This window comes from Vicugna pacos, chromosome 3 (assembly GCF_048564905.1).
Source record: "Vicugna pacos chromosome 3, VicPac4, whole genome shotgun sequence".
In the NCBI taxonomy this organism is placed as follows: Eukaryota; Metazoa; Chordata; class Mammalia; order Artiodactyla; family Camelidae; genus Vicugna; species Vicugna pacos.
The window spans coordinates 46,404,881-46,428,190 of record NC_132989.1 but is presented as its reverse complement, the minus strand read 5'-3'; positions in this window follow the sequence as shown (position 1 = coordinate 46,428,190).

Sequence of the window (23,310 nt, the reverse complement as noted above, 5' to 3'; positions counted from 1 at the left end):
GATTTTTGTCCCCTACCTCCTGCCTTTTTTAAAGACTAACTCAATTGTGCTCAAACTTTAGAAGTACTGTTTAAAGTTACATATACAAGGCATTTTAGAAATTTTCAAAGACTGCTTTGACAGCAGGGGATTTCTGACTTACACAAATGACTTTAGAACACAATGCTACTGGAAGATGGATAATTTAAAAGACAGGACTGATTCTAATTTTTTAAGTTCAGAAGTTCCTATACTTATGTAGAGATTTTATTTCCAAGTTTGGTCCTAAGTCCATTTATTTATAAGGACAACATGTATATGGACAATATATAAATATCTGTGTAGAGACAAGATTACTTTGGTTTCTATCGTAATCATGTACGTCTTTTTCGAAACACATTCCATACTACTATGCTTTTGGACTTAAGGGATTTGACAGGGTTAAACAGCTCTGGAAACAAAGCACAAATGTGACATACTTACTGTGGGCTAACAACCAATACTGTATCACCACAGGACTGCTGACCCCATCTATCTGCAGAGGGGGCTGATATGACACTCTTGCACAAGTATGCAGCTTTGCTTAATCTCTCCAGATTCACAAATTGAAAGTTGGTCTGTAGCGGAACTTCTGTTTTACAGACTTTATTCCCAAAGCTCCCATCTCCAACATATCATGTCAAAGCAAATTTGGTCAGTTAAACAAAGGGAAGGAAGAGAATTTCATAACAATAATCAACTATTCCTGACTTCCATGGTTACTGAGATACTAACACAACATGATTATTGATCTGTATCCAGCATCTTAACTGCTGTCACCACCCAACAGTAAGGTGGGAAAATAGCAGCCTATCTCTCTACCCTGCTTTATTATAATTCATTCACCATCTGTGTCTCCAAATAGATAAGGGCAAGGATTTCATCTGTATTGTTCGTCTCTGTACCTCCATGCACAGAAGGATGTCCAGTGTCCATGTAATAAAGGAAGAAGGAAAGGAGAAGTGGAGGAGGGAAGAGAATAAGGAAAAAATAGGATGAAGAGCAGGGAGGGTTATAGCTCAGTGGTTGAGTGTGTGCTTAGCATGAATGAGGTCCTGGGTTCAACCCCCCGTACCTCCATTTGAAAAAAAAAAAAGGAGCAAGAGTAGAAGGAATTAATCTATCTTCATGACAATTCTCATTGCTGCTCCCCAGTAAAAGGAAGTAAATATCCATGGAGAAATGACCGGCTCTAGACCTGAGGCAAGGAAAACAAAAGGGAGCCTGGAAGATCTCATGCTGGGAGGAAAGGGCCCGAGGACAAATAGCAGCATGCCAAAAGGTCCCAAGAGCTACCTTCAGGACATCATGACTGGCCAAATTTGGAACTGGGGATAATTTGAGAATCATAATAATAATAATAATAATAATAATAATAATAATAATAATAATAATAATAGCAACTGAAAGATAATACATTGAATTTTTAAAATAGCTTCTGGCTTCTTCTTAGGGTATGGAAAGTTGGAAGGAGGGTCATTACAACCCTAGGATCAGGCAAATGCTGCATATTGTATAAAATCGTTTTCTTGAACCCATGTAAAAGCTAAGCTTTCAGTGCATCCAACTATCACGAAATCTGAGTTTTAAAATGGATGCCTTCAGGAAGAGACACTGCATGGGCCCTGGTTTGCCTTGGCATGGCACTGAGGAAGATGGGGTCACTATGATAAGATTTCAGGTCCTATTTTTAATGAATTGCTTAAAGATGAGGGTGAGCAAGCACAAGACCATGGAGCCTCTGGGAACCTCACACACAGGGATGTCATAGCACTGCCAGGCTCCTCTCCCAGACCACAGTGGATACTTGCAAGATGGGGAGTTAGGGGTGGTGCGGGAGACAGAGATGGGGAGTAGAGAAGACAGGTAGCCTCGCTCCTGGAGCAGGCCAGGAAGAGGAGGGCAACCACCACTGGAGAGACTTGACAACTAATTGTTCGGAGCCCAGCTCTTTTGAAAAATACCCCAAACGATATGACATTATTGGGACAATTGGGAAAATTGAACACAGAATTTACATAAGAAACTTACTCTTTTTGATATGATAATTGAATTGTAGTTATGTAGTACCTACATGGTATGTCTTTGTTCTTAGGAGATATATACTGAAGAAATTAGAAGTGAAGTGTCGTAATGTCTACAGCTTACTCTCAACTGATTTAGATAAAATGCATGTGTATGTGGATGGAGGAAGAGGGGGAGAGAGAGAAAACAAATACGGCACAATTTTAACAACTGGTGAATATAGGTAACATAGGTATAGAGTATATGTGTGCCCAATTGTATTAATATTCTTTCAACTTTTCCATAGGTTGTAGCAAAGAGTGAGGACTCATTAACATTTGAGTTCAGGTGTTATTTGATTTTTAAAACTTTTTTATTGAAGTTTAACAGCTATAACAGATGCACAACATTTATACAGAGAAGTAAACAAATTATGAGTGTATTGTTGGGTGCATTTTTATAAATTGAGCACACCTGTATAATTAGCACCCAGATAAAGACACCGTGTGTTCCTACATATAAGCCCACATGTAAAGAAGCCCACATATATAGCAAAGATGTATGCACTATGTAGACCCTGTGCTTTGAGTCAACAGACTAAGTGGGAGGAATAGTTACACACATGATCCAAGGAGGAGATAAATGCAACTTTCCTTACCTTGACATGTAGTACAGGTAGATACTAATACGAGCCCTACTTGTGACAGTTGGCTAATTGGCCATGTATACTAACAAGGAGATATGGAAGAAAGAATGTCAAATAACCAAATGTCCTAAAAGGTGACAAAACTATACTTTTTGATAAGCTTACTTTATTGAATTCACTGTGGCTTTTTTTCTTTTCTTTTCTTTCTTTCTTTCTTTATTTTTTGGTGACCAATGAAGTTGAGTACATTCTCATATGTTTATGTTTATTGGCCATTTGGATATTCTCTGTCCAAGTAAAAGCTCATTTTTGTGTTGTGTCTTTTTCTTATTGACTTACATTATTCTTTCCATAACCTGTTTCTTATTCCTATGGTTCTGTTTATCGACTTCTTTCTCGGTATAAATGCCTTGTGTGTCTTATTAAAGAATTTTTGCCTATGCCACAGTCATGAAGATATTTTTTCTTCTAAAATTTTAACCTTTCACCAGTTAGAATCTGAAACCCTCTTAGAATTAATTTTTGTATATTCTTGGGGGGATACAGATTCTCCTTTTTCTTTCTCATATGGACATCCAATCTACCCAGCACCAATTATTGAAAAGATAATGCTTTCCCCCACTGCACTGCCTTGTCACCTTTGTGATGAGTAAGTTCTGGAGAGCTAATGTACAGTGTGGTGATTATAGTTAATAATTCTGTATCATGTACTTGAAATTTGCTTAAGTATTCTCACCACACACACTTACAAAGAAAAAATGGTAACTATATGAAGTGATGGATATGTTATTAGCTTGATTGTGATGATCATTTATCAATGTAGACATACGTCAGAAAAACATTAAGTTGTACACCTTAAACATACAGAAGTTTTATTTGCCAATTATACCTCAATAAAACTATTTAAAATATATAACCATCCTAGATAATAGATATTATTCAAGTAAAATCCACTGATCCATATTAATCCTAACCTTAACTCTGCATTCTATGTCTAATCATTTCCTATCACAGGGTAGTAAAGGCAAATAATGATGAAAAAATAGGAAAAAAATCAGTTTAGAGTTCACATGAAACTTGGTAAAATCAGACACCTTTGCAATTCCAATCAATACTTTTCTCTTCCCTTCATTTTCCTCCTTTACACTCATGTTGAAAGGAAATAAAAGTGGAGCCATGTCCCAGCATTACTACTTGCTATGCAGGTCACGGCTGCTGTCAACTTCTCTGAGGAACAGCCCTTCGTTCCCAGCTGTTCTATATTATCACAGTCTGCATGTCTTCACTCTTTCCTAATTTTCACATTCCACTTGCAGCTCTTGGTGTATCATTTCGGTGTTGTCTCTGAGTGACAAATGAGAGTTCAACTCTCTCTTCATGGAAATGTTATAGGCTCTAAAATGCAAGAAGTGCCATAATATCTTTGTGAAACTGATGATAATACTGTCAAACCTATAGAGCATTTCTTTAGACAAAGGAATAAAGAGAATAAATCTTTGTCAACAGGTTTCTCTGTCCATTAGACTGAGAATTTCATGCCAGCCACATTTAAAGTCTTGTATGATATTAATACTAATCAGTGTTTATTAACATTCAGACATGTTCACAACTGTTGGAGCAGCTGAGTGCCTGTAAGTTAAATTGACTTTAGTCCTTAGATATCCATTAGCAGCACTGCTTCCCATTTCAATAATGGAGTACAGTTGTTTGGGGGTGTTTATGAAATGACATCTATTTGATTTATGAGTAACCTTGACTACGAAATCTCTGTGTGTTAGCATGTAAATGATCTCCTCCTCCACTTTGATTGCCACATTGCAGCTGTGCATTCCCATTTCCAAATCATAAGAGACCCAAAGGATCTGGAAACACAACAAATAACTAAGTTAGTCTCTCAGCCTAGAGCAGATACATTGGGGGAAATAGCATTCAGTTTTGCTTTTAGCCAGCCCAACCATGAACCCACTAAGGGGACTGTGTGATGATGTAGTGGAGAGATTTTGTGGGGATTTTCACAATTCAAAAGAAGAAATTTTTGAATTCTGGCTCAATATGCTGGCAACCTGTTCTTAGGAACATTTTAACCCTAAAGAAACTTAGAGTCTGACATGCCATTGTATTGACTTGAGATACTCAATCAAAGCAAGCTCCGGAGTTATAGAAGGAAGAAAATACCCCTTGGTTTTCTACCCAAATGTGACTTGAAGTTGTTCCAGAGGTTTGCTCCAGAGTCTTGACACCTCCCTCTCATTCTCTGAAGAAGTGTGCACAGAGGGAAAAGAGGGATTGAGAGACTGTTCCTCTGCTTCCATGGTATTCCCTTTAGAAAATGTTTATTCAAAGAATTTCTTTTTCTCTTGGCAGAGTGTGTGTTGGCCAAGAAAAGATATCTCCAAGTGCTACTCTTCTCTTAGGAGGAATAAAGGGAAACATCCACCCAAGCCCACTTTTAGATTATAACTAACTACTTTCTGAATTTTAGCTTGAGAATTGCACCAATTTTATTTTAAGCACAACAGCAGTCCCAACAATGCTTTGTACTTCAATGTTTTGTTGTTCAAGGTTGGATCACAATGTCCCTCACATAAATATTGCAAAGCAAGGTTATAGAAATGCTTACTTATTTTTCCAGGGGGATTCTTTAAGTACCAGATTCTTCTTTGTGTAACACTCAAGGGGAATGTTTGTATAAGAGGACAGACCCCCACTGGGCTCCATGGCGAGAAGTTTATCTAAATGCTGATGTTCTGAGTGTCTCCGTTTTATTTTACAGGCAATAATACTCTGTCTCCACAGAATACACATTTTTTCAGGGCATTTTGTGGAAAAAAAGGTAAATGAATGACTATAGAATTAAGTAGGAAATGTAAACACATGCAAATCACATTTGGAATAATATAGATAACAGAAAACATGGCATGAAATGGGAGATAAAAAAATCTGCAAGATAGAAGTACAACATGTGTGCATCAGGAAAAGGTCCAGTAGGATTATCCTCATAGAAAGGACAAGACAAAAGGCTTTCTCTAGGGGGAAGAGGTGTTATTAGTTGTTGGGGTTGGGGAGAGCTGACCAAAAATAATACAATAACAACAACAATAACAAAATCCACATACTTTTCACGGATAATTTTTGTGAATCTCCATCCTAGGTTCTTGTCCACGCTACTACCTAGCACCCATCTCACATGTCCTATACTTTAAAAATTGAGTGGTCCTGAAGCGCAAGGTTTCCAGATTCTTCAAGGCTACTCATGGTAGTCGTCTATGCTCTTCCTTCTGCCTTCCCCTTGTCTAGATCTCTGCTTCCACCACACTCTATCCTCTTGGCTCTGCGCCTTCATCTTCAGTTCTGCCTCTGACCCTTTTTCCACCCTTCTCCTATGGAGAGTCTCCTGGCATGCTTTGCCCCTTGGCTCTCTAAACTCTCAGGACAAACCCTCAGACCCATACTGACAATTTGAGCAGTGGCCAAGCCAGTCAAACCACCATTCACTTCCCACAAGAGGTCCTCATTTTACAGCGAGGTCTAAGGCCAAGTATTTCTTCCCATAATGAGTCAGCAGCCAGGCTAAGAGACACAGACAGAATTTTTCTAAGGGATGTGTGTGTATCTTCCTGTCTGGTTTTGTTGGTTGGTTGGTCGGCTGGTATTTGTTTTTTTGGAAGAGTGACTTTTGATGAGGTAGGAATTATATGGATCCTCTAGGACCATCACTTTAGTATCTTTCTAGAGGGATATGATCGCATTTTCCCTAGGATTGCTGTTTTACTCTGCTAAAAATTCCCATGCTCATGCAAACAGGAAAAGGGAAGAGAAGGCTGTGGAAGTGAAAATACAGAAGAGAAACTTTCACTACTTGAGGAACAAGCAATTTGCTTTCCAAAAGTATAGTATTCCCAGAAAGTTCTTACTGTAAAAACTGAGTAGACTCAAGGTGGGAAAAGTTTACTGAAATCTACTTTCTTCAAGTCACATACCCCAAATTGAAATACATAGTGAAAAGAGCAAAGAGACAGGTCACATTCTAGTTCACTCACTCTCTGTGTAGAAACCTGAGTAGTTTAGATATTGTCAGCCTCAATACCCTTACCTGTAAATATGGAAATAATAATTCCTATCTAACAGGGGCTTTAGGACTACATGAGATAATCTATGCAAAAATCCCTTACACTGAGGCCAAGTCCCAAATAGGCATTCAGTAAATATGTTTCCCTTCCTTACACCAACTTTGTGGATGCCAAATGAAGAAGTTAATGCACTGTAATTTATCGCTGCAATTCTTGTGTGGATAACAGTTACCTGAGCACACCGGAATGAATTTGGTGTACATTCTCACTGACTTGTTCCCTGGCAGGTGTCTTTAAGAATCAGCCCTTTGCCCTCTAGTCGTGAGGATATACGATACAGGCATTGCATAAACTAAAGTTGTCTTTAAGCTGTATCAAATAAAAGAGAGATCGTAAATGCATACTCTGAACTTACCTAAAGAGCACTATTCAACAGAGAAGAGCAGTAATAACAGGGAAATATTCTGTTGGAATGAGGAGATAGAAATTTGGTTGAAGCGAGCTGACAGGTCACCAAGCTTTATGGCCCCTCTGCTCTTACGGTTCTCAGACCCTCTGTATCTTAACCTCCTCACAGGGGATGTCACATTTGTGAGGGGTACTTATTTGTTCCTAGACCGCACAGCAAGCCGCTGTTCCTGTGTTAACAGTGTGGCCTGTACCCCGAGCATGGTGTGCTGGACTTCCGGGATGCAGTCTGCTCTCTTGGTTGCTGTTGACAACTATGATTTTACAACCTGAAGTAATTTGTTTGAGGGAGGGCACTGCAGCTTTGGGTATTCTCTGCCGTGATTGGTGGGATGGGCTTTCAGCCTCCATAATAATGCACAACAGCTGCTGAAGAACATCTCATTCTAAGTGACACCACATTGGAAATGGAGAACCAGCCTCCACAGCCATTTGTACAGTCATTTGTATGATTGAATTTCCCATTTTGAGGGATGCAGATGACATTTTTATCTAAAAACAATTTAGCTTGCTTTCTTTGGTGAGGAGGAGCTAGCTCTACCAGCAGAATACAGAACAGGTTATGGAAAGAGGGAGAACGTCTGATTGGAAGGAATTGCAGCAAAGCAATCAAGTGCAAAGTGATAACACAGTAGCTATCTCTGCCCTTGAATGTTTACTCCCTTAAGTTGGCTCCAGCCCAGTGCTCATAATAAGGATAGATTGGAATAACCAAAAGTTTAATTTGTATTTATCACATGATCCAATTGCTGGGCATTTGAGCAACTTGGGAAACAGGATATCTTCCTCGGTGAGAAGTGAGAGCTGACTGAGACACTCTGTGTCCCTGTGCACCAGAACCTTGAGCAATTGAGACTGGTTGTCCACTAACTGAACTCCAGCTGTATCTAATGCAGCAGCTCTCTCCCTCAAACAAATTACTTCAGGCCATAAATGTGCAATCTCTAACATGTTGTCATGACTGAGGTGGTGTGAGATTGTATTCTGCTTGGTTGTGATACCTAAATTCAAAAAGGGCATTATGATGGAAAAAGGAAGGGGTTTTAGACATAGTTCCATGTATGGTCCCAAAGAATGTCCTCTGAGGGAAGAATTATGAGTTTGGTCCACCAAATCCAGTATTAGTTTGCTTCAGCTTTGAGTTATCTGCATTGTCTCTTCCAAATTTCCCTTCTGCTCTTTCTGTTTTGGACTTTCTCAGAACTTCTTTGAAGAAGGAGGGAGCATTTTCCCTTGACTTCCCAACAGGCCTTTTTCTGTACGCCTCTGCACATTTCACAGACACAGAGCAGGAGGGTTGAACCTCTGTCTTGGCAGATTCCTGGGTACCAATCTGACCACATCTTCCTTATAACCTGTTTTCCTTTTAGTTGAACATGTGGTTGGACATTCTGAGTAAATGCATGTTTACACATGAACTGCTCTAAAATTGTGTTCATTCTTAAGGAAGTGGTTTGAATTCTTCTTGAAAATCGTAATGTGTTGGACTATGCCTTAACAAAAAGGAATAGGGTAACAAGAGCTAAGAGTCTGAAAATACAGCTGTGCTGGGTGCAAAGTGGTGTCCAGGGACCCTCTGCAGAGCTGGCACAGAAGTGAAGGAGCAGACCTCCTCACTGCAACCAGATCTCTAAATTCTGGGATGTCTGTGGAAAGTGGGTGGTAATATCTCAACAGCTGTTTCTCCTTTGAAGGATGGCTTTTCCTCTCTCCACTGATACCTCTGTGAGCAGGAGGAGAGCCATCAAGGAAGAAGTAGCACCACAGCATTTCTTTCCTGGCACAGCCCCTTTCCCAGGTTGTCCCATTTTTACCAACCAGCAGGCATCCTCCTTGCTCTCAGACATCCATCTGGAAATAAAAAATTTGTCCTATTTGAGGGCAAGAGGGAAAAAGAAATGGGTCTCTGAGTCTTGGAAGAGAAAACCCTACTTAACATAAAGTACCCTGAAGTAAATGCTTGTGAAAATGAATGGGTGGACTGAGATTTCCTCTCTCCTTATTACATGAGGGGGTTTCATTTTGTCAGGAGAAAATGTTGAATTAATACATGGAGATGTGACAACTATTAAGTACAACTTAGTTATAAACCGGAGCCCCTTTCTCTCTACTAATGTTAGAGAAAAACTGAAATTTAGAGAGAAATTTATTATTTGTAAACAAGAAACATGTTGCATTGTTAGCCATTGGCAGCCATCTCACCACCATGAAGAAAGCCAGGCTGAGGACCAAACCTACACAGGGGGAGGGCAAAGCCAAGCACTACAGAGAATTGGATCTAAAGCCCTGATAAAACCATGCTTGAAGCCTATCCTATCACAAACTCTTTATCACATGAACTAGTAAATCACTCTGTGTGTTCTAGTCCCTTCAACCAAATACATCCTGACAGACACAGAATTTATTCCCAGAAATAAGGTGTTGAAAGTAACAGACTATAAAATGTAGGAGTTGTTGAATGGAAATTAGGTGGTGAATGCACTTTATTCTAGGCTGGGAAATTGTCAATCATTGTCATATGATAGCAAAATAATTGGTTAAACATAAGGACGGTGACTATGTGCCTACTGAGGCTATAGCAGTAGGAAAACCCAATAGGTTAGAATGCCTGTGGTTGTCAACATGATCCTAAGATTAAAAAGGCAAGCTTAGGCTTAAGAGGGCTTATACAAAAAGAACAAAGAAGAAAGTATATATTTCCCAGGAGAGGCCCTCTCTGGAATCCTGAGTTTGGCAGTACTGAAAAAGCCCAGAGAATTATAGAGAAAGACAGACAAGACTGATCAAAGCTCACCTAAAGCCCCAAACAGAAATGATATAAGCTGTAAATCCCCTGCCTTCCATGCTTGAGTTGGGGGTTCAGTTATTTACAATTACTTACCTTTCACTGAAATTTTACTTACCTTTAGTTACTTTCTTTAAATCAATACAACAAGGCTTAAAATGTGTTGTTGTTTTGGCTTTTTAACCTTTATTCCATTCTATTGTTCCTGCCTCTTCCAAGAGATTCAAAGTTTGAATATTTTTCTTTTGAGTGCCTGGCTTCTGCTTAATCCAAAAAGATGGATAAGCTAAATGCTACACTGTTTGAGTAGGGTGACTTCTTAAACTACATGATCTCAGATCAGGATTCAAAAAATAAACCTGAGTGTTTGTGCTTTAGCAGTAATTCCATGATAAGACATTCATCATTGAACCTAGTTCTGGACAAATGTGGTGTTTGAATGGTGAGCTAGCAATCTCTTCTTGGTGTTGGCTTGGCTTGCTCCCTGCCTTCTCTGCTTTTTACTGAGGGCTTGATGATTTCTCCAGGGACCAAGCCTTGGGAATACAGTTCTCCATACCTCCTCTTCCTCCATCTTCCCAATACACACACTGTTCTCTCCAACCCTTTATTTAAACTCCTTTCTAGGATGGTCATGACAACCATTGAATAGTCTTTTCCATATTCTTAACTAAAGCAGAAATCTCCATGGATTCTCAAGATCTCAGTCATAAGGTACAGAAACACAGTTCCAATTATATGAAGAAGGAATGAATTAGCTCACGTAACACACCATGGAAAAGCTGAGCTCTGATCCTAGGGATGATTGGATATAGGACTTAGATGCCAACAGGACAGTCTCTCTCCAGATTTCTTCTTTGCTTCTTTCCATATGCCAGCTTTGGTCTTCCAGGCCAGCTGTCCTCCCAAGGATCTAATGATGGCCAGACTTAGGTTTATATTTTGATAACTTCCTGACCAGTTACGAAAGAGAGTTCTGCCCTGCCAGCTCCAGGTAGGAAAACTTTGAGGAATGATATAAGCCATAAATGTTCTCACTGACTTGACACAGGTCACACACTCTAGCACAGTCACTAAGACCACGGGGAAGAGACAACAAGATTCAGCCAACCTGGGCAGGTGCTTTTCCTGATCGAAGAGGATCATTTGCATCTTTCTACAGAGTCATGTGGTTGAAATGAGTGAGGAGCACTTTCCAAGAGAAGGTGAGGGGGAACTGTTCTAGGCAGACACAACAATGCCTGTCCACTAAAGACAGCAATGCTGGCAAAGGAACAATCTGTTTAGTGGTGAAGTGGACAAAGAGTATAATAATTGCTGACTCAATAAATGCTACTGAATAGATAAGTTAGTCTTGAGTTCTCTAGCTTTAGAAGTGGATTTTACTCATTTCTTTGTCCAGAGATTTTTGTTTAACCTCTGACTCACCCCTGTTTGCAGTCTGGGGTCCTTTCGCCTAACTTCTCAAGAAATCTTTATGACTTGTTCAGAAGTAGAGCTACCAGTAAGTCAGGCCATTTACTTGCCTCATTCCTTTTGCAAATTGAAATATTTTCTCCCTCTCAATGTTTGCTATCCCTCAGCCTCAACTCCTGGCTCCTCTTTGAACTTAGTGTTTTTTCTACAGCCACAGTCATGATAGCTTCCTAGAAGGATCATCCGGTCAGCCAGTTGCAAGTTTTGTTAAGGGATATAAATACCCATGGAAAAGTATAATTACACACACAGTCTATGTTTAGGAACCTAGACTACCGTTCACATGGGGATGCCTCTATTTATTATAAATCCCTGATGTGTTGTTGGCGACAAGTGCAAAATGAATACAGGCATATGTCAGAGAGATTGTAGGTTCAGTTCCAGACCACCACAATAAAGTCAATGTTACACTAAAGTGAAAGTGAGTCACAGGAATATTTTGGTTTCCAAGTGGGCATATAAAAGTTATATTTAAGATGAATGGATAAAGAAAATGTGATACACACACACACACACACACAGGAATACTACTTAGCCACAAACAGGAATGAAATAATGCCATTTGTAGCAGCATAGATGGACCTAGAGACTATCATACTAAGTTATGCCCTTTAAATTTTGAAGTGAAAGAAATTAGCCCATGCATTGGTATAGGACCTTGTTTAATTTGTTCAAGTGATATGAGTATCAGTGTGGAGCAGGGAAACTATGCCAGGATGTTGTGGAGATGCATAAAAATCAGCACACGCACACACACACACACAAATTGCAGCTATACATTTATGGCACAGAAAGCTAATAGAGGCTTAGTTTTAAAAGGTAGTAAAGTAAATCAAAGACAATAAGGATACCTTCTAAAAAAAAGTTATGTTTACACTATACTATAGTCTATTAAGTGTGCAATAGTAGTTCGTCTAAAAACAATATACATGTCTTAATTAAAAATATTTATTGCTAAAAATTGCTAACCATCATCCAGCCTTCTGTGAGCTGTAATCTTTTTACAATAGTAGCATCAAAAATCTCAGATCACCATAACAAATACAACAATTTTAAAAGTTTGAAATATTGTGAGAATTATCAAAATGTGACACAGTGAGCACATGCTATTGGAAAAAAGGCACCAATAAAGTTACTTGAGGCAGGATTGCCACAAACCTCCAGTTTGTGAAAAATGCAGGTTATTTGAAGCGCAATACAGCAAATTGTAATAAAAGAGGATGCAGCTGCACTTCCCAAGTCCTATTTCTAACCAGCAATAAATGTGGAGATCCTGAAGCCAGTCTTTGAGGGGTTTCTCATTGAACTTTCTTGCCAAATGACTGCCTTATTGCAATCAACATGTGGGACACAGACAAGAGTTCCTGAAGGGAGATCATTAGTTGACTATAAATAGCCATCAGACAGACATCCACTGAAAGTACAAGGAGGACTAGCTTGGCAAATAACGTAACAGAGAAGAAAGAGAAATGGATAATTGCTTCCTTCTTCTTGGTACAAATACAGAGAAATGGAATAATCTCTCAATGTCTTAGAAATAAGAAATTGCATTCTTTTGAAAGACAAGGCAATAAAATTACGTATTGCATTGGAAAAAAAAGTAAACTCAGAATCACATCATTTGCAGCATAACTGCAAATAGGAAACTCAGACAATTTCAAATAGAAACACATGGTGTACAGCATTACCACCATGAATCCTGCTGTCTGAGACAGACACGAGAATCTAACACATTGATCCTGGCAACACTTGTATGACTTTCCATTACAGCAAAGTTACTGAAGTGGAAACATGGACTGCCATTTTGCAGAAAGGATAATCTTAAAAACATGGCCATCTTGAGAATGAGAATATGCAGACATCAGACTCTTTATTTCTTGTCTGTTATTGCTAGATTTCTCAGAACTCACAAAACAAAACAAAATAGTTGGTTATCATTTACTAAGATGAGAAAAATAAGAATCTCCTACCTCATATATCAGATTAGTCATTGAGAAAAATGCAAATTAAAACAGCTTGTGGGGAAAATGTGATGTTCTGTAGCTATATCTAGCAAGTTTAAAAAGGAAAGTAATGGAGGATAAAAGGAAGCTCATAATATTAAGAACAGCTGATGTGACTTGTCCAAAAATATCTGTAAGAGACTTGTATGCTGTGAGCTTCATAGTTTATCACTGAAAATGTCATAGTCTCTCTTATTAAATGATGGCATTCAGAGTTCATTTCAAACACAATTTTTATTATTTGTGATTTTTAAAGCAAAATACATTTCAGGAGAAAATCATGAAAATTAAAAACCAAGATAATGTCAAATGTCAAACCAAATACACCATTTATTTATGATATTAAAGATATTCTTCCCAAAGAAAGTCACATTATAAATGCATACATACTGTATTTCTCATATTGTAAGAGATGGATGTGTATCCCAAGATTCACGGCTAGAAGATAGCATAAGTGAGAACTGGTATTTCCTCAGACAATTCACACTCATCAAAAAACAAACACACAAAAACAAACTGTAGGCAGAAATCCAGTGAAAAGAAAAAGAAGAAGAAAAAGGAAGTGACTGTGACCTGACAGTAATCATGGAGAGATGGCAGATGTGACCAAAGCTACAGCTTTAATAGAAAGGCAGTGGAAGAAATGGTAACATGTCATAGTGGGGCTTTCAACCCCGCACTCACTCATGTTACACAGTACTGGTGTGAAGAGAGATCATGAGTTGATTCCAGGAGGATGTGAAATCATGGAACTTTTGCCCTAGAAGAAACCCTTCAATGAACCCCGCCCTTCCATCTGACAGACAGGCAGACTAAGATGGGCTGGGGGATTAGCTCAGGTTCACAATGTCTTCCCAGCTCTTTCTGGCTAAAAGCGGTGAGAGTTTTTCTGGTTCTTCTCACCAACACAAACACAAAATCTTTGTGGGCCTTGCCCCTGGAAAAGAAGTATAGGTTCGATTTCATTTTTTTAAGTCTTCATTTTCTATCTTTTAAAAAGCAGCTTCCAATCTGTAATATAAAAAATATGTACTCTGGGGAAGGCCAAAGTAACAGAGCTTTTTGATTTGACTTGCATTTTGGATCAGCCCACGTGCCACCTGGTGAATATTAGATTAGAATCCCAGAATATTTGCAGTGGAAGGGCCTTAGGGAGCATTCAGAAGCATATCCCTGCTTAGAAACGGAAAGAGCTCTTTTCACAGGCTCTCTCACCTGCCAGTGTCTCAAAGAAAGCTGTGAGTCTGAGCAGGGTGTGGGTCCAGCTCTCTTGACCTCCACTCCAATATACTTACACTGTTCCCTGCTTCTTATCCAGCTCTTGATTTCTTCCTCAGCAAGAAAAAAATAAGAGAAAGAGACTCAGAAGTTCTCATACTGACCTACAGAAATACTTGCTTTTGCTGACATATAATGCCTTTAATTGACATCTTTGCCAACAGTCTGTAGTGCCTATTTGGGCAAATCATCATTCAGGTAACTAAATCACTAGTCTAGCCCTCTCATTTACAAAGGATCATTATTCATGGACTGTTCAGGAACTGCACTTTAAGAACCACCTATGACAAATGATTCTTTCATTCATGCATTCATTCAGCAAATACGTATTGAGAATTTGCTCTCTGCCAGGAACTGCTAGGTATAGGGGGAAGAAAGTCAAAACACAAGCCCTTCCCTTGTAAGAGAGGCTTACAGTCTCGCGGGAGAGATGGACATACATCAAACATAAGTAGACTTCTGTGTCATGAGGGCTGTGCCACTACTGCTGTCCAATAAAGTGCACAGCACAGTGGTTAACTGGCTCACACTGCCAGGGGGACGTCTCACTCTGGCACTTCTGAAAAATTACTTAATCTCTTTGAGCTTCAGTTGCCTTCTTTTTAGACTGTAAACAAATAATAGTTTCTATGCCATAGGTTGTTATGAGGGTTAACTGAGACTTGTAAACATAATCAGCACATAGTAGGTGCTGAATAAATGTTAGCCATTATTATTAATTTTTCTATAGTAGAAGCACAAAAGAAGCAGTGTTTTATTTGACTTGTGACCATTCTAAAGATGCTTCATAGAGAGGCTTTCCTCCAGCTGAGGTAATGATGGGGAGAAATAGATTCTGGGCAACAGAAGTTAACTTGAGAATACTGCTAAAATCAGGGCACAACCTGACACACTGGAGAACCTTCTGGCCACAGGGAGTAGCCAGTGCTCAGGATGCAGGCCTGGCTGTCCTACACACAAGACCCAGACAGGAACCAGGGCCAACATGCCATGAGGACCTGGTTCTGTCTTTCTCTTCCTGTCCTGGGCCAGTGAGTCCTATGCCTTGGCCTTTAGTTTCTTATTTGGGAATTAAGGTGGTAAAAGTAGATGATCTCTACTGACCCTCCTAGCTCCCAGATGCTATGGTTTTATCTTAGAATCTAATCAGATCAAGCCTGAAGGTTTATCTTACATTCTGAGAAAAACCAAATTAGTGTTATAAGTTGGGAAGCTGCTTAAGAAAGCTATCAGTGCTTCTGTTACTGAACCAAACTTAGGTCAGCTTGCCCGATGCACAGCAGAGCCCATCTACTGACACTGGGTTTGGTGAAGGAAAATACAGCAGTTTTTGCAAGGTGCTCAACCTGGGGCCAAGCAAGGAGTAAGAGCAGCTCATACTCAAGAGAACCAAACTCCCCAATGGCTTTTAGGGAAGGCTTTTTAAAGACACAGTGAGGGAGAGGGCTATAGCGTATGTGATCAGCTTGTGCGTGATTCTGATTAGTTGATGGTGAAGTAACAGGTGAGGTGACAGGGGTCAGCATTATCAATTCTTAGGCTCCAGCTAGTCTGAGGGTTACATGTTCATGGTCATCATGCAGTTAGCTTCTTCCACCTGCTGGGGGTTTTAGTGTCTGCAAAACAACTCAAGGATGTGCCTCAGGATATCATCTGTAGCCCTTGAGGAGGCACTAAAAGTCCCTGACTTTGTTTTATGGCTAAACTACTATTCTTTTGTCTTGCTTGACTGTTTTCCTTTGTTTCTGCCTTTTCTCACTTCTCTGGTTAAATTTGCTCTTTGGAACTAGGGGAAGGCAAAAGGAGGCTAAAGCTTTTCGACAAACAAGAGGCAGCCAGGAAACGTGGGCGTGGAGGAGTCTGTCCCTGGGAAGGCCCCTCAGGGTCCTGCTGGGTTTCCCTGCAAGGGTCTGTGTGAGGAGGTAGTGAGTGGACTGTGGGGAAATGGTGGTCACAAATTCCTGAGTGGTCACTGAATTAAAGAGTCAGCTCTTTTGTACACACACCAGGGACTCCCTAAAAGTGAAGGATTGATGTGACTCGTGTATAGTGCACTGGGGTCTTTCAAACTTGTGAACTTGTTCAGCTTCTATTGCAATGTTTCAAAAAAAATAGTCTGCTTTCGTCATTTGTAATTTCTTAATCAATGGATACTAAATGTTCTGCTACTATCATGTGGGGATCAGGAAGCACTTTTAACCTGTTAAATGAAGGGTCTTAAGTATGAAAATCCTGAGAATCACCAAACTGGACACTGCTAAATGTATGTATGACAGTTCAAAATGTGTTTTTAAAGAAAGTAAAATGATGCCAAAGTAGATTAAATGATACAAAGGATAAGTGAAATACGACAAAAATGGAGAAGTATCCCCTGAAGAATGAGTACAGTCTTTCTTAGAGCTTTTGTAGCTTTACTGTTTCGAAAGTCTGATTCTGAAGATGCTGGTAATGTGGGAAGGATTGTGGACTTCCACAGTCACCCCTCACCCTCCGTGAGTTTGAAAGCTCCCAATAAGACAATTTATGTGAAAGACATTTGTACGGCAGAAGCCACCACCAGACCAGGCTAGTCCTCACTGGCTCTGACTTGGTGTGATAGTGAGACCCGTTCGTGTTTACAAAGCGCAGGTGAGCTCCACGTTTGAAAATAGGGTTCCTTCATTGTGAAAGCTTCCCCAGGAAGGGTGCTGGACATAGGCCAAAATCTCAAAGACCATTCCCCACCCTAATTGAGAGGCATTACTCCCCTTCACTAGGCACCTCTCTGAATATTCAGAGATGGTTTTCTAGGACGTTCAGACTCCAGCCTAAGAGATGCAGAGTGGCACTCAGGAATTGGGGACTGGAAGAGATGAATGTGTGAAACTTGGTAACAGCTCTATCTGGGACTGAGATTGCCCGCATCCTTCCGTCTATCTATAGGCTTCGAACCATGACTTGAAGTGTGACCTGTATTTACAAAGGGCTTGTCCTCCCCCACCACTCCCACTCGCCAATACTCTTCTCACAGGTCTCCGCAACAATCTCAGTGTTTTATCAGTAGCAATTTTTTAGGCTTGAAGAGACTCTCTCACTTCTATTTGTATAAATCAGGAGCTCTTAATTTAATTTTTTTGTCTCTTTTGTCTGTCCTTGAATCTTCTATTTATGTTTGGAGGACTGGGGAAGCGTAATTGCTTATGGTTCTGGCTATATCAAAACCCTAAGCCAAAAATTTGGTGGAGTTCTTCCTTTGACGTTATCACAACTTACATGTTTGGTTATCCACCAAATCTTGCTTTGTTTTAGTATCTTGAATAGATATTTCATGGGTAATAGGCTGTGTACTAGCTGAGATAAGAGAACATCCAAGGTGAGAAGAGGGGGGAAATGAGCTCCCTGTGATGACCAGCACGGCTGCATCTAATACTGCAGCACAGAATCACTGTGCCGCTCGCCTCAGTCAGAGTCCTGGAGAAAAGGTGCCAGCAAGAAAGGAGATGGCCCCATGCAGGAAACACACAATTCGCGTACATTATTTCATTTAATCCTCATACTAACCCCTACTGATTTACAAGTAAGAAATCTTCTGTGTCAAAAGTTGAAGTAACTTGCCCAGGGAGCCAAGAAATGACAGCACCAAGATTAAAATCTTGCTATAATTTCAGGCTCAGGAGAAAGGATTTATTGAGGGTAAAAATTTATTGCCCTGACTGGTGCATGAAATTTTGTTGTTAGAATTAAATTAATTTTGTGTAGTGGTTTTCTAAATACTTTCTTAGAAAAACTACTCCTCTGTAGTTTTTGTGGTTCTTCAGTGGTTCTAGAATATTTTATCTTAACTTCATTCACAAATAGAGTTCTAATTTTAATAAAATACATGTGTTATATACCAACATCTAGGAAATCATGAAATTATTCATTTAAATTCTTATTGTTACTTTTTTTGTAAGTACTTGTCAGTAAATGTTAGAAATTGGGACTTGCAAAAAAAAGATTCTATTAAGAAAAAAAATTATTTTTATACAATTGGAATTCTGTCACCATCCCATTTCCACCACCCTATTTTTCTGCTTCTCTTTTCAACAATATTTATTGAAAAAATTCATATTTTTTGATCACATCTCCTAAACCCCCATGCTCTCTTCAACTCACTTCAGTCAGGGTTCAATCTCATCCATGCCACAGAAGCTGACTCTAGTCTATGCCCACACTGCTTTGGCCAGGTTAAGCCAGCCAAATTTGGGGTCTTTTGTTTTTGCTCTGATTTTGTGATCTCTCAGAAACATTCAATGTACATGCCAGCTCCATTCTCCAAGCCTCTTGCCCCCATGTCCAGGACCCCACAGTTCTCTGGTCTCCCTTCTGCTTTCCTGACATCTCTCTCATGCCCACTGCTGGATCGTCCTCCTTAATTTGGCCCCTAAATATTGGAGAGAAAGGCACTCTCCCCCCTGCTCCTCCCAGTCACCCTCTCTTCATAGGTTGTCTTATCCAGTCCGAAGGCCTTAAATACCATCTACATGCTAATAACTGTTACTGAGCTAGGTTCGCTTCGCCCAACATTTAGCAAACCAAGACGCTGAGATTGGCAGCAAAGAAAGAGTGTATTTGCAAGGCAGCCAAGTGAGGAGACAGAAGTCTCATATCTGCCTCCAGAAAGGCAATGGTCTGGGGGTATTTATGGGATAAAGAATAAAGCAGCAGGAAGATCTGAGGCATGAGGAGTGAGGGGAGCTTGGGGAAAGGTGATCAGAACAAGGTGCAATAACCATTGTTCTGCACAGGTGTAACTGAGCTGCAAGCCTCTGCCCCTTCAAAAAATGAAGGTGCTTAGCACGATCTGAGGATGGAGTTTTCAGCCCTCTGATGTTGAAAGGTCACCGAGGAGACACATGCATGCCCAGTTGGAGGGTTGGTGGTCCTAACCAGACTTAATCAGCTCAGCTGGAACTAGAAGAGGTTGACTCCAAAGTCCAAGACAGTAACTAGGGCGAGCATCTTGTTGTTTAGGCTGCATGCTTCTTGGAGTGTCAGGTAGTTAGGTAAGTGGGGCACCAGGCAGACAGGTGTTGTGCCTGCCTCCAGTGTACAAGGATTTGACTTCTAAATGAGTGCCAGCAAGAAACCAGTTAAAACTGGACAGCCATGACTGCGCAGTAGCAGAAAGGACTTAACCAGACAGGACCCAGTGTTCATTGTATTATAATTAACATTGCGGTTTAGGATCCCCCACCATGGGTTTTTCTGTGTACACCATGGGTAAGGACACACGCAAAGGGGCCAAACATGACTAAGCACTCCAGGGACAAGAGCCGTCAGTCAATCAAGAGACCACCTCTAAGCGCGGGTGTGAGAGAAAGGGGAGAAGGAAACCGCCACTTTCCCCCCTTGGATTAGCCCGCCTCCTGTTCTTGGAGGTGTGCTTTTCCTTTACTTTTAAAGAAATCTTTTAAAATCTTTTGCTACACAACGCACCGTCTCTCGTTTGCAAACTTGTCTTTCGGGTATGACAAGAACCGGGGTCTTTACCTTTTAGGGTAACAGGAGGACATGCAAGTCTTTTGTAGACAACCTTGATTAGTGAAGGCAGATGAAATGGATTTGACTAGTGACCACCCACAGTTTCATAACTAACCCTTACCTTTAGTTTCAGACTCATGGATTCAGCTGCTCACTCGATACCTCCACTGTCTAACAGATATCATATTTAATATGCCTAGAACAAAACTCTTGAACTTTCCCTTCTCAATCTATTTCTTGCTTATTCTGCCCCATTTTCCCATCATGGTAAATGACTCACCATCTACCCAGTTGCTCAGACTAGAAACATAGGCGTCATCCTTGACTCTTTTCCTTAACTTCCTACAGGCAATTTATCAGCAGGTCCTATTAGCTCTATTTCCAAAATATCTCCTGAATCACTCTACCTCCCTACAACTGTGCTGCTGCCATTTTAGTCCAAATAACTATCATTTCTCCTGGGTTTTGCTCGAGCCTTCTACTTCCATTCTTGCGCCCTTCCTGAAAAATCCATTCTCCACACCACAGCTCAGGGTTTCTCAGCTACAACACTCCTGACATTTTAGGCTGCCTATTTATTTGTTGTGGGGGCTACCACAGGCTTTACAGGATGTTTAGCAGCATCCCTGACTTCTACTCACTCGATGTCAGTGCACTTTCTAGTTGTTACAGTCAAAAATGTCGACATGGAGAAGTGTCCCCTTGGGGGATATAAATCACCACCCCCTTCCCCACTGAGAACCAGTGACATAGTCAAAGTAATTTTTATTTTAAAAATGAATCATCATTAATAATGATCATAAATATTAAAATAAAAAATGTGCCCTCCCTACTTTAAACCCTCTAGTGAGAACCCAGATTTTTTACCATGTCCAAGAAGGCTCTGCATGATCTAGCCTCTGCCAATTTCTCTGCCTTTAAGGCTCCCAATGGCCTTATTTCTATTCCTCATATAAATTAAGCTCCTTCTCACTGCAGAGCATTGCCCTTGCTATTCTTTCTATTTAGGAAATGCCTCCCTAACTTCCTGACTTCTGCGTGACTACTCTCTGCACATATGGGATCTAGCTTCTCAAGCAGTCCCCTCACCACCCTCCCTCATGTGAACACTTTACATTTCTTTATCTGCTTTCTTCATAGCGTCTGCAGCCACCTGACATTACCTTATGTATACGATGCATGTCTATTTCCCCAGCTACAACATAAACTCCATTCAAGGAAGCTCCTAGTCTATGGTACACCCCCACTGCCTCTCCAGTGCTGAGAATAGTGCCAGACATGTAGCAGGTGCCTGAGAAATATTCATAGAGTTTTAATTTTTGTTATGTCTTAGCCTAACATACTGAAGAATTATAAGTGAAGCTTCGCAATCAAATGTTTGTAGGTGTTTTTAAGAGAACAGGATACCTGTCACACAGAGGTCAAATGAATTCCTGTGTTGACACCACGTGTCTGACAGAACAAATGTGGAAATGCCCCTCTGGTAAGGAAAAGATGCTAACCTGATTGGATTATGATTGGAGCCCAAAAGCCAATAAGAAAAAACGTTTGGCAAAGTTAACACCATGAAACTTGTTTTCAATTGACCTACGCTGTGTGGAAGCCCATTCCCAGAGGTGAAAACCTAATGAATCTACCTCCTTTGCCATCAAGACTTCTGTTTGATATAAGCTTTGTCAGGGGAACGAGGTATTGACGTTTTAATGTCTGTGGATTATGGTAATGTGCTTAATGATATTGATCTATTTAGCATTCTGTACTTGCTTTGGCTGCCATCCGAAAAACTCCAAGAGAACGAGGTGTCCAGATGGTCCTAACACGGGCTGTGAAAAGGGATCAAAGAAGTAGCACACCAATGTAATTCATAAAATATTAGACATCACCTTTTGACACCTCACTTAAGCCACAAGCCTAAAGGGAAGGTGCGTAATGAGCCAAATTAATCCTGCCACTGACAAAAATTGTGTGTGTGACAAGAATGAGAACTTCTCGGCTGACCTGCAGTCTGGGAGAGACAGAGAAGCAACTATCCATGGTGAGCCCTTGGGCTCTGCCATTCAGGCAAGGACCTCAGAAGTAATTCAGGAGTGGGTCATACGGACAGGGGAGGCCCTGAGCACCGGGTGGGTCCAAGCGGGCCTAGCAAAAGAACCAGGACAAAAATCAGTGGAGTGAAAAGTACTCAGGCTGCAAAGTTGGGCGGTCCTGGGTTAGCCCCCAGCTCTGCTCCTTACTAATAACTTTTATCTACATGCCTGCCTGTGGGTTGTTTTATTTCCCTATGCTTTCTTTCTTTTTTAACTACAAAATGAAGAAAATAAAGTTTCTTCTCTTATAAGATGGAAGGAGGATAAAAAGTTCTAATGTAAAGCACCTGGATCAGAACAGGCATGTCAGTTTTCCTCTTCCTTATTTCCTTCCTGACTCGGTAGCATCTACTGTAAATAAGACTCCATGGGCATGACCTTGAAATCAGCGAAGACCTTCAGAGAGGGAGCCCAGAGTCACTCTTCTATTCTCAGCAGCTTTTGTCAGCTGCCTCAGAGGAAAGATTAGCTGCTGACATTGAGTTGCCCTCTGTTCTGTAAAGGTGATCTAAGGTTTGGCAGGAGCTATTGGGGGATGGAAGGCAGTGCTTGGGGGGGCATCTGTGCCCACTACCCCAAATGCCAGCCTGCCAGAGAAGAGCAGGAAACAGCAGACCCTGTCCTGCTAAGCTGATTCTCATCACAGATGCCACAGACACTTTACAGCTATTATAATAAAAGCTGAGTCTGCCAGACCTGGCTTCATAAGACGAGGGAATAAACAATAGATTGCAGATTAAATAACACAGGACATTTTATATTCAAGTTTGAAAATTTAGTAGAAACTGAGAGCATAATAAATAAAAAGGACTGCAATAGCCTTTAATAAAGCAAACAGACCAAGGAGTCATTTATTTACCATGTGAAGGATTTGTTTTCCAGGGCAATCATGCAAAAAGGCTTAGCCTACCCTGCAGATGAAAAACTGGCCTGACCCTATCGTGCCAACTTGAATGAACTCTGCAAACAGGAT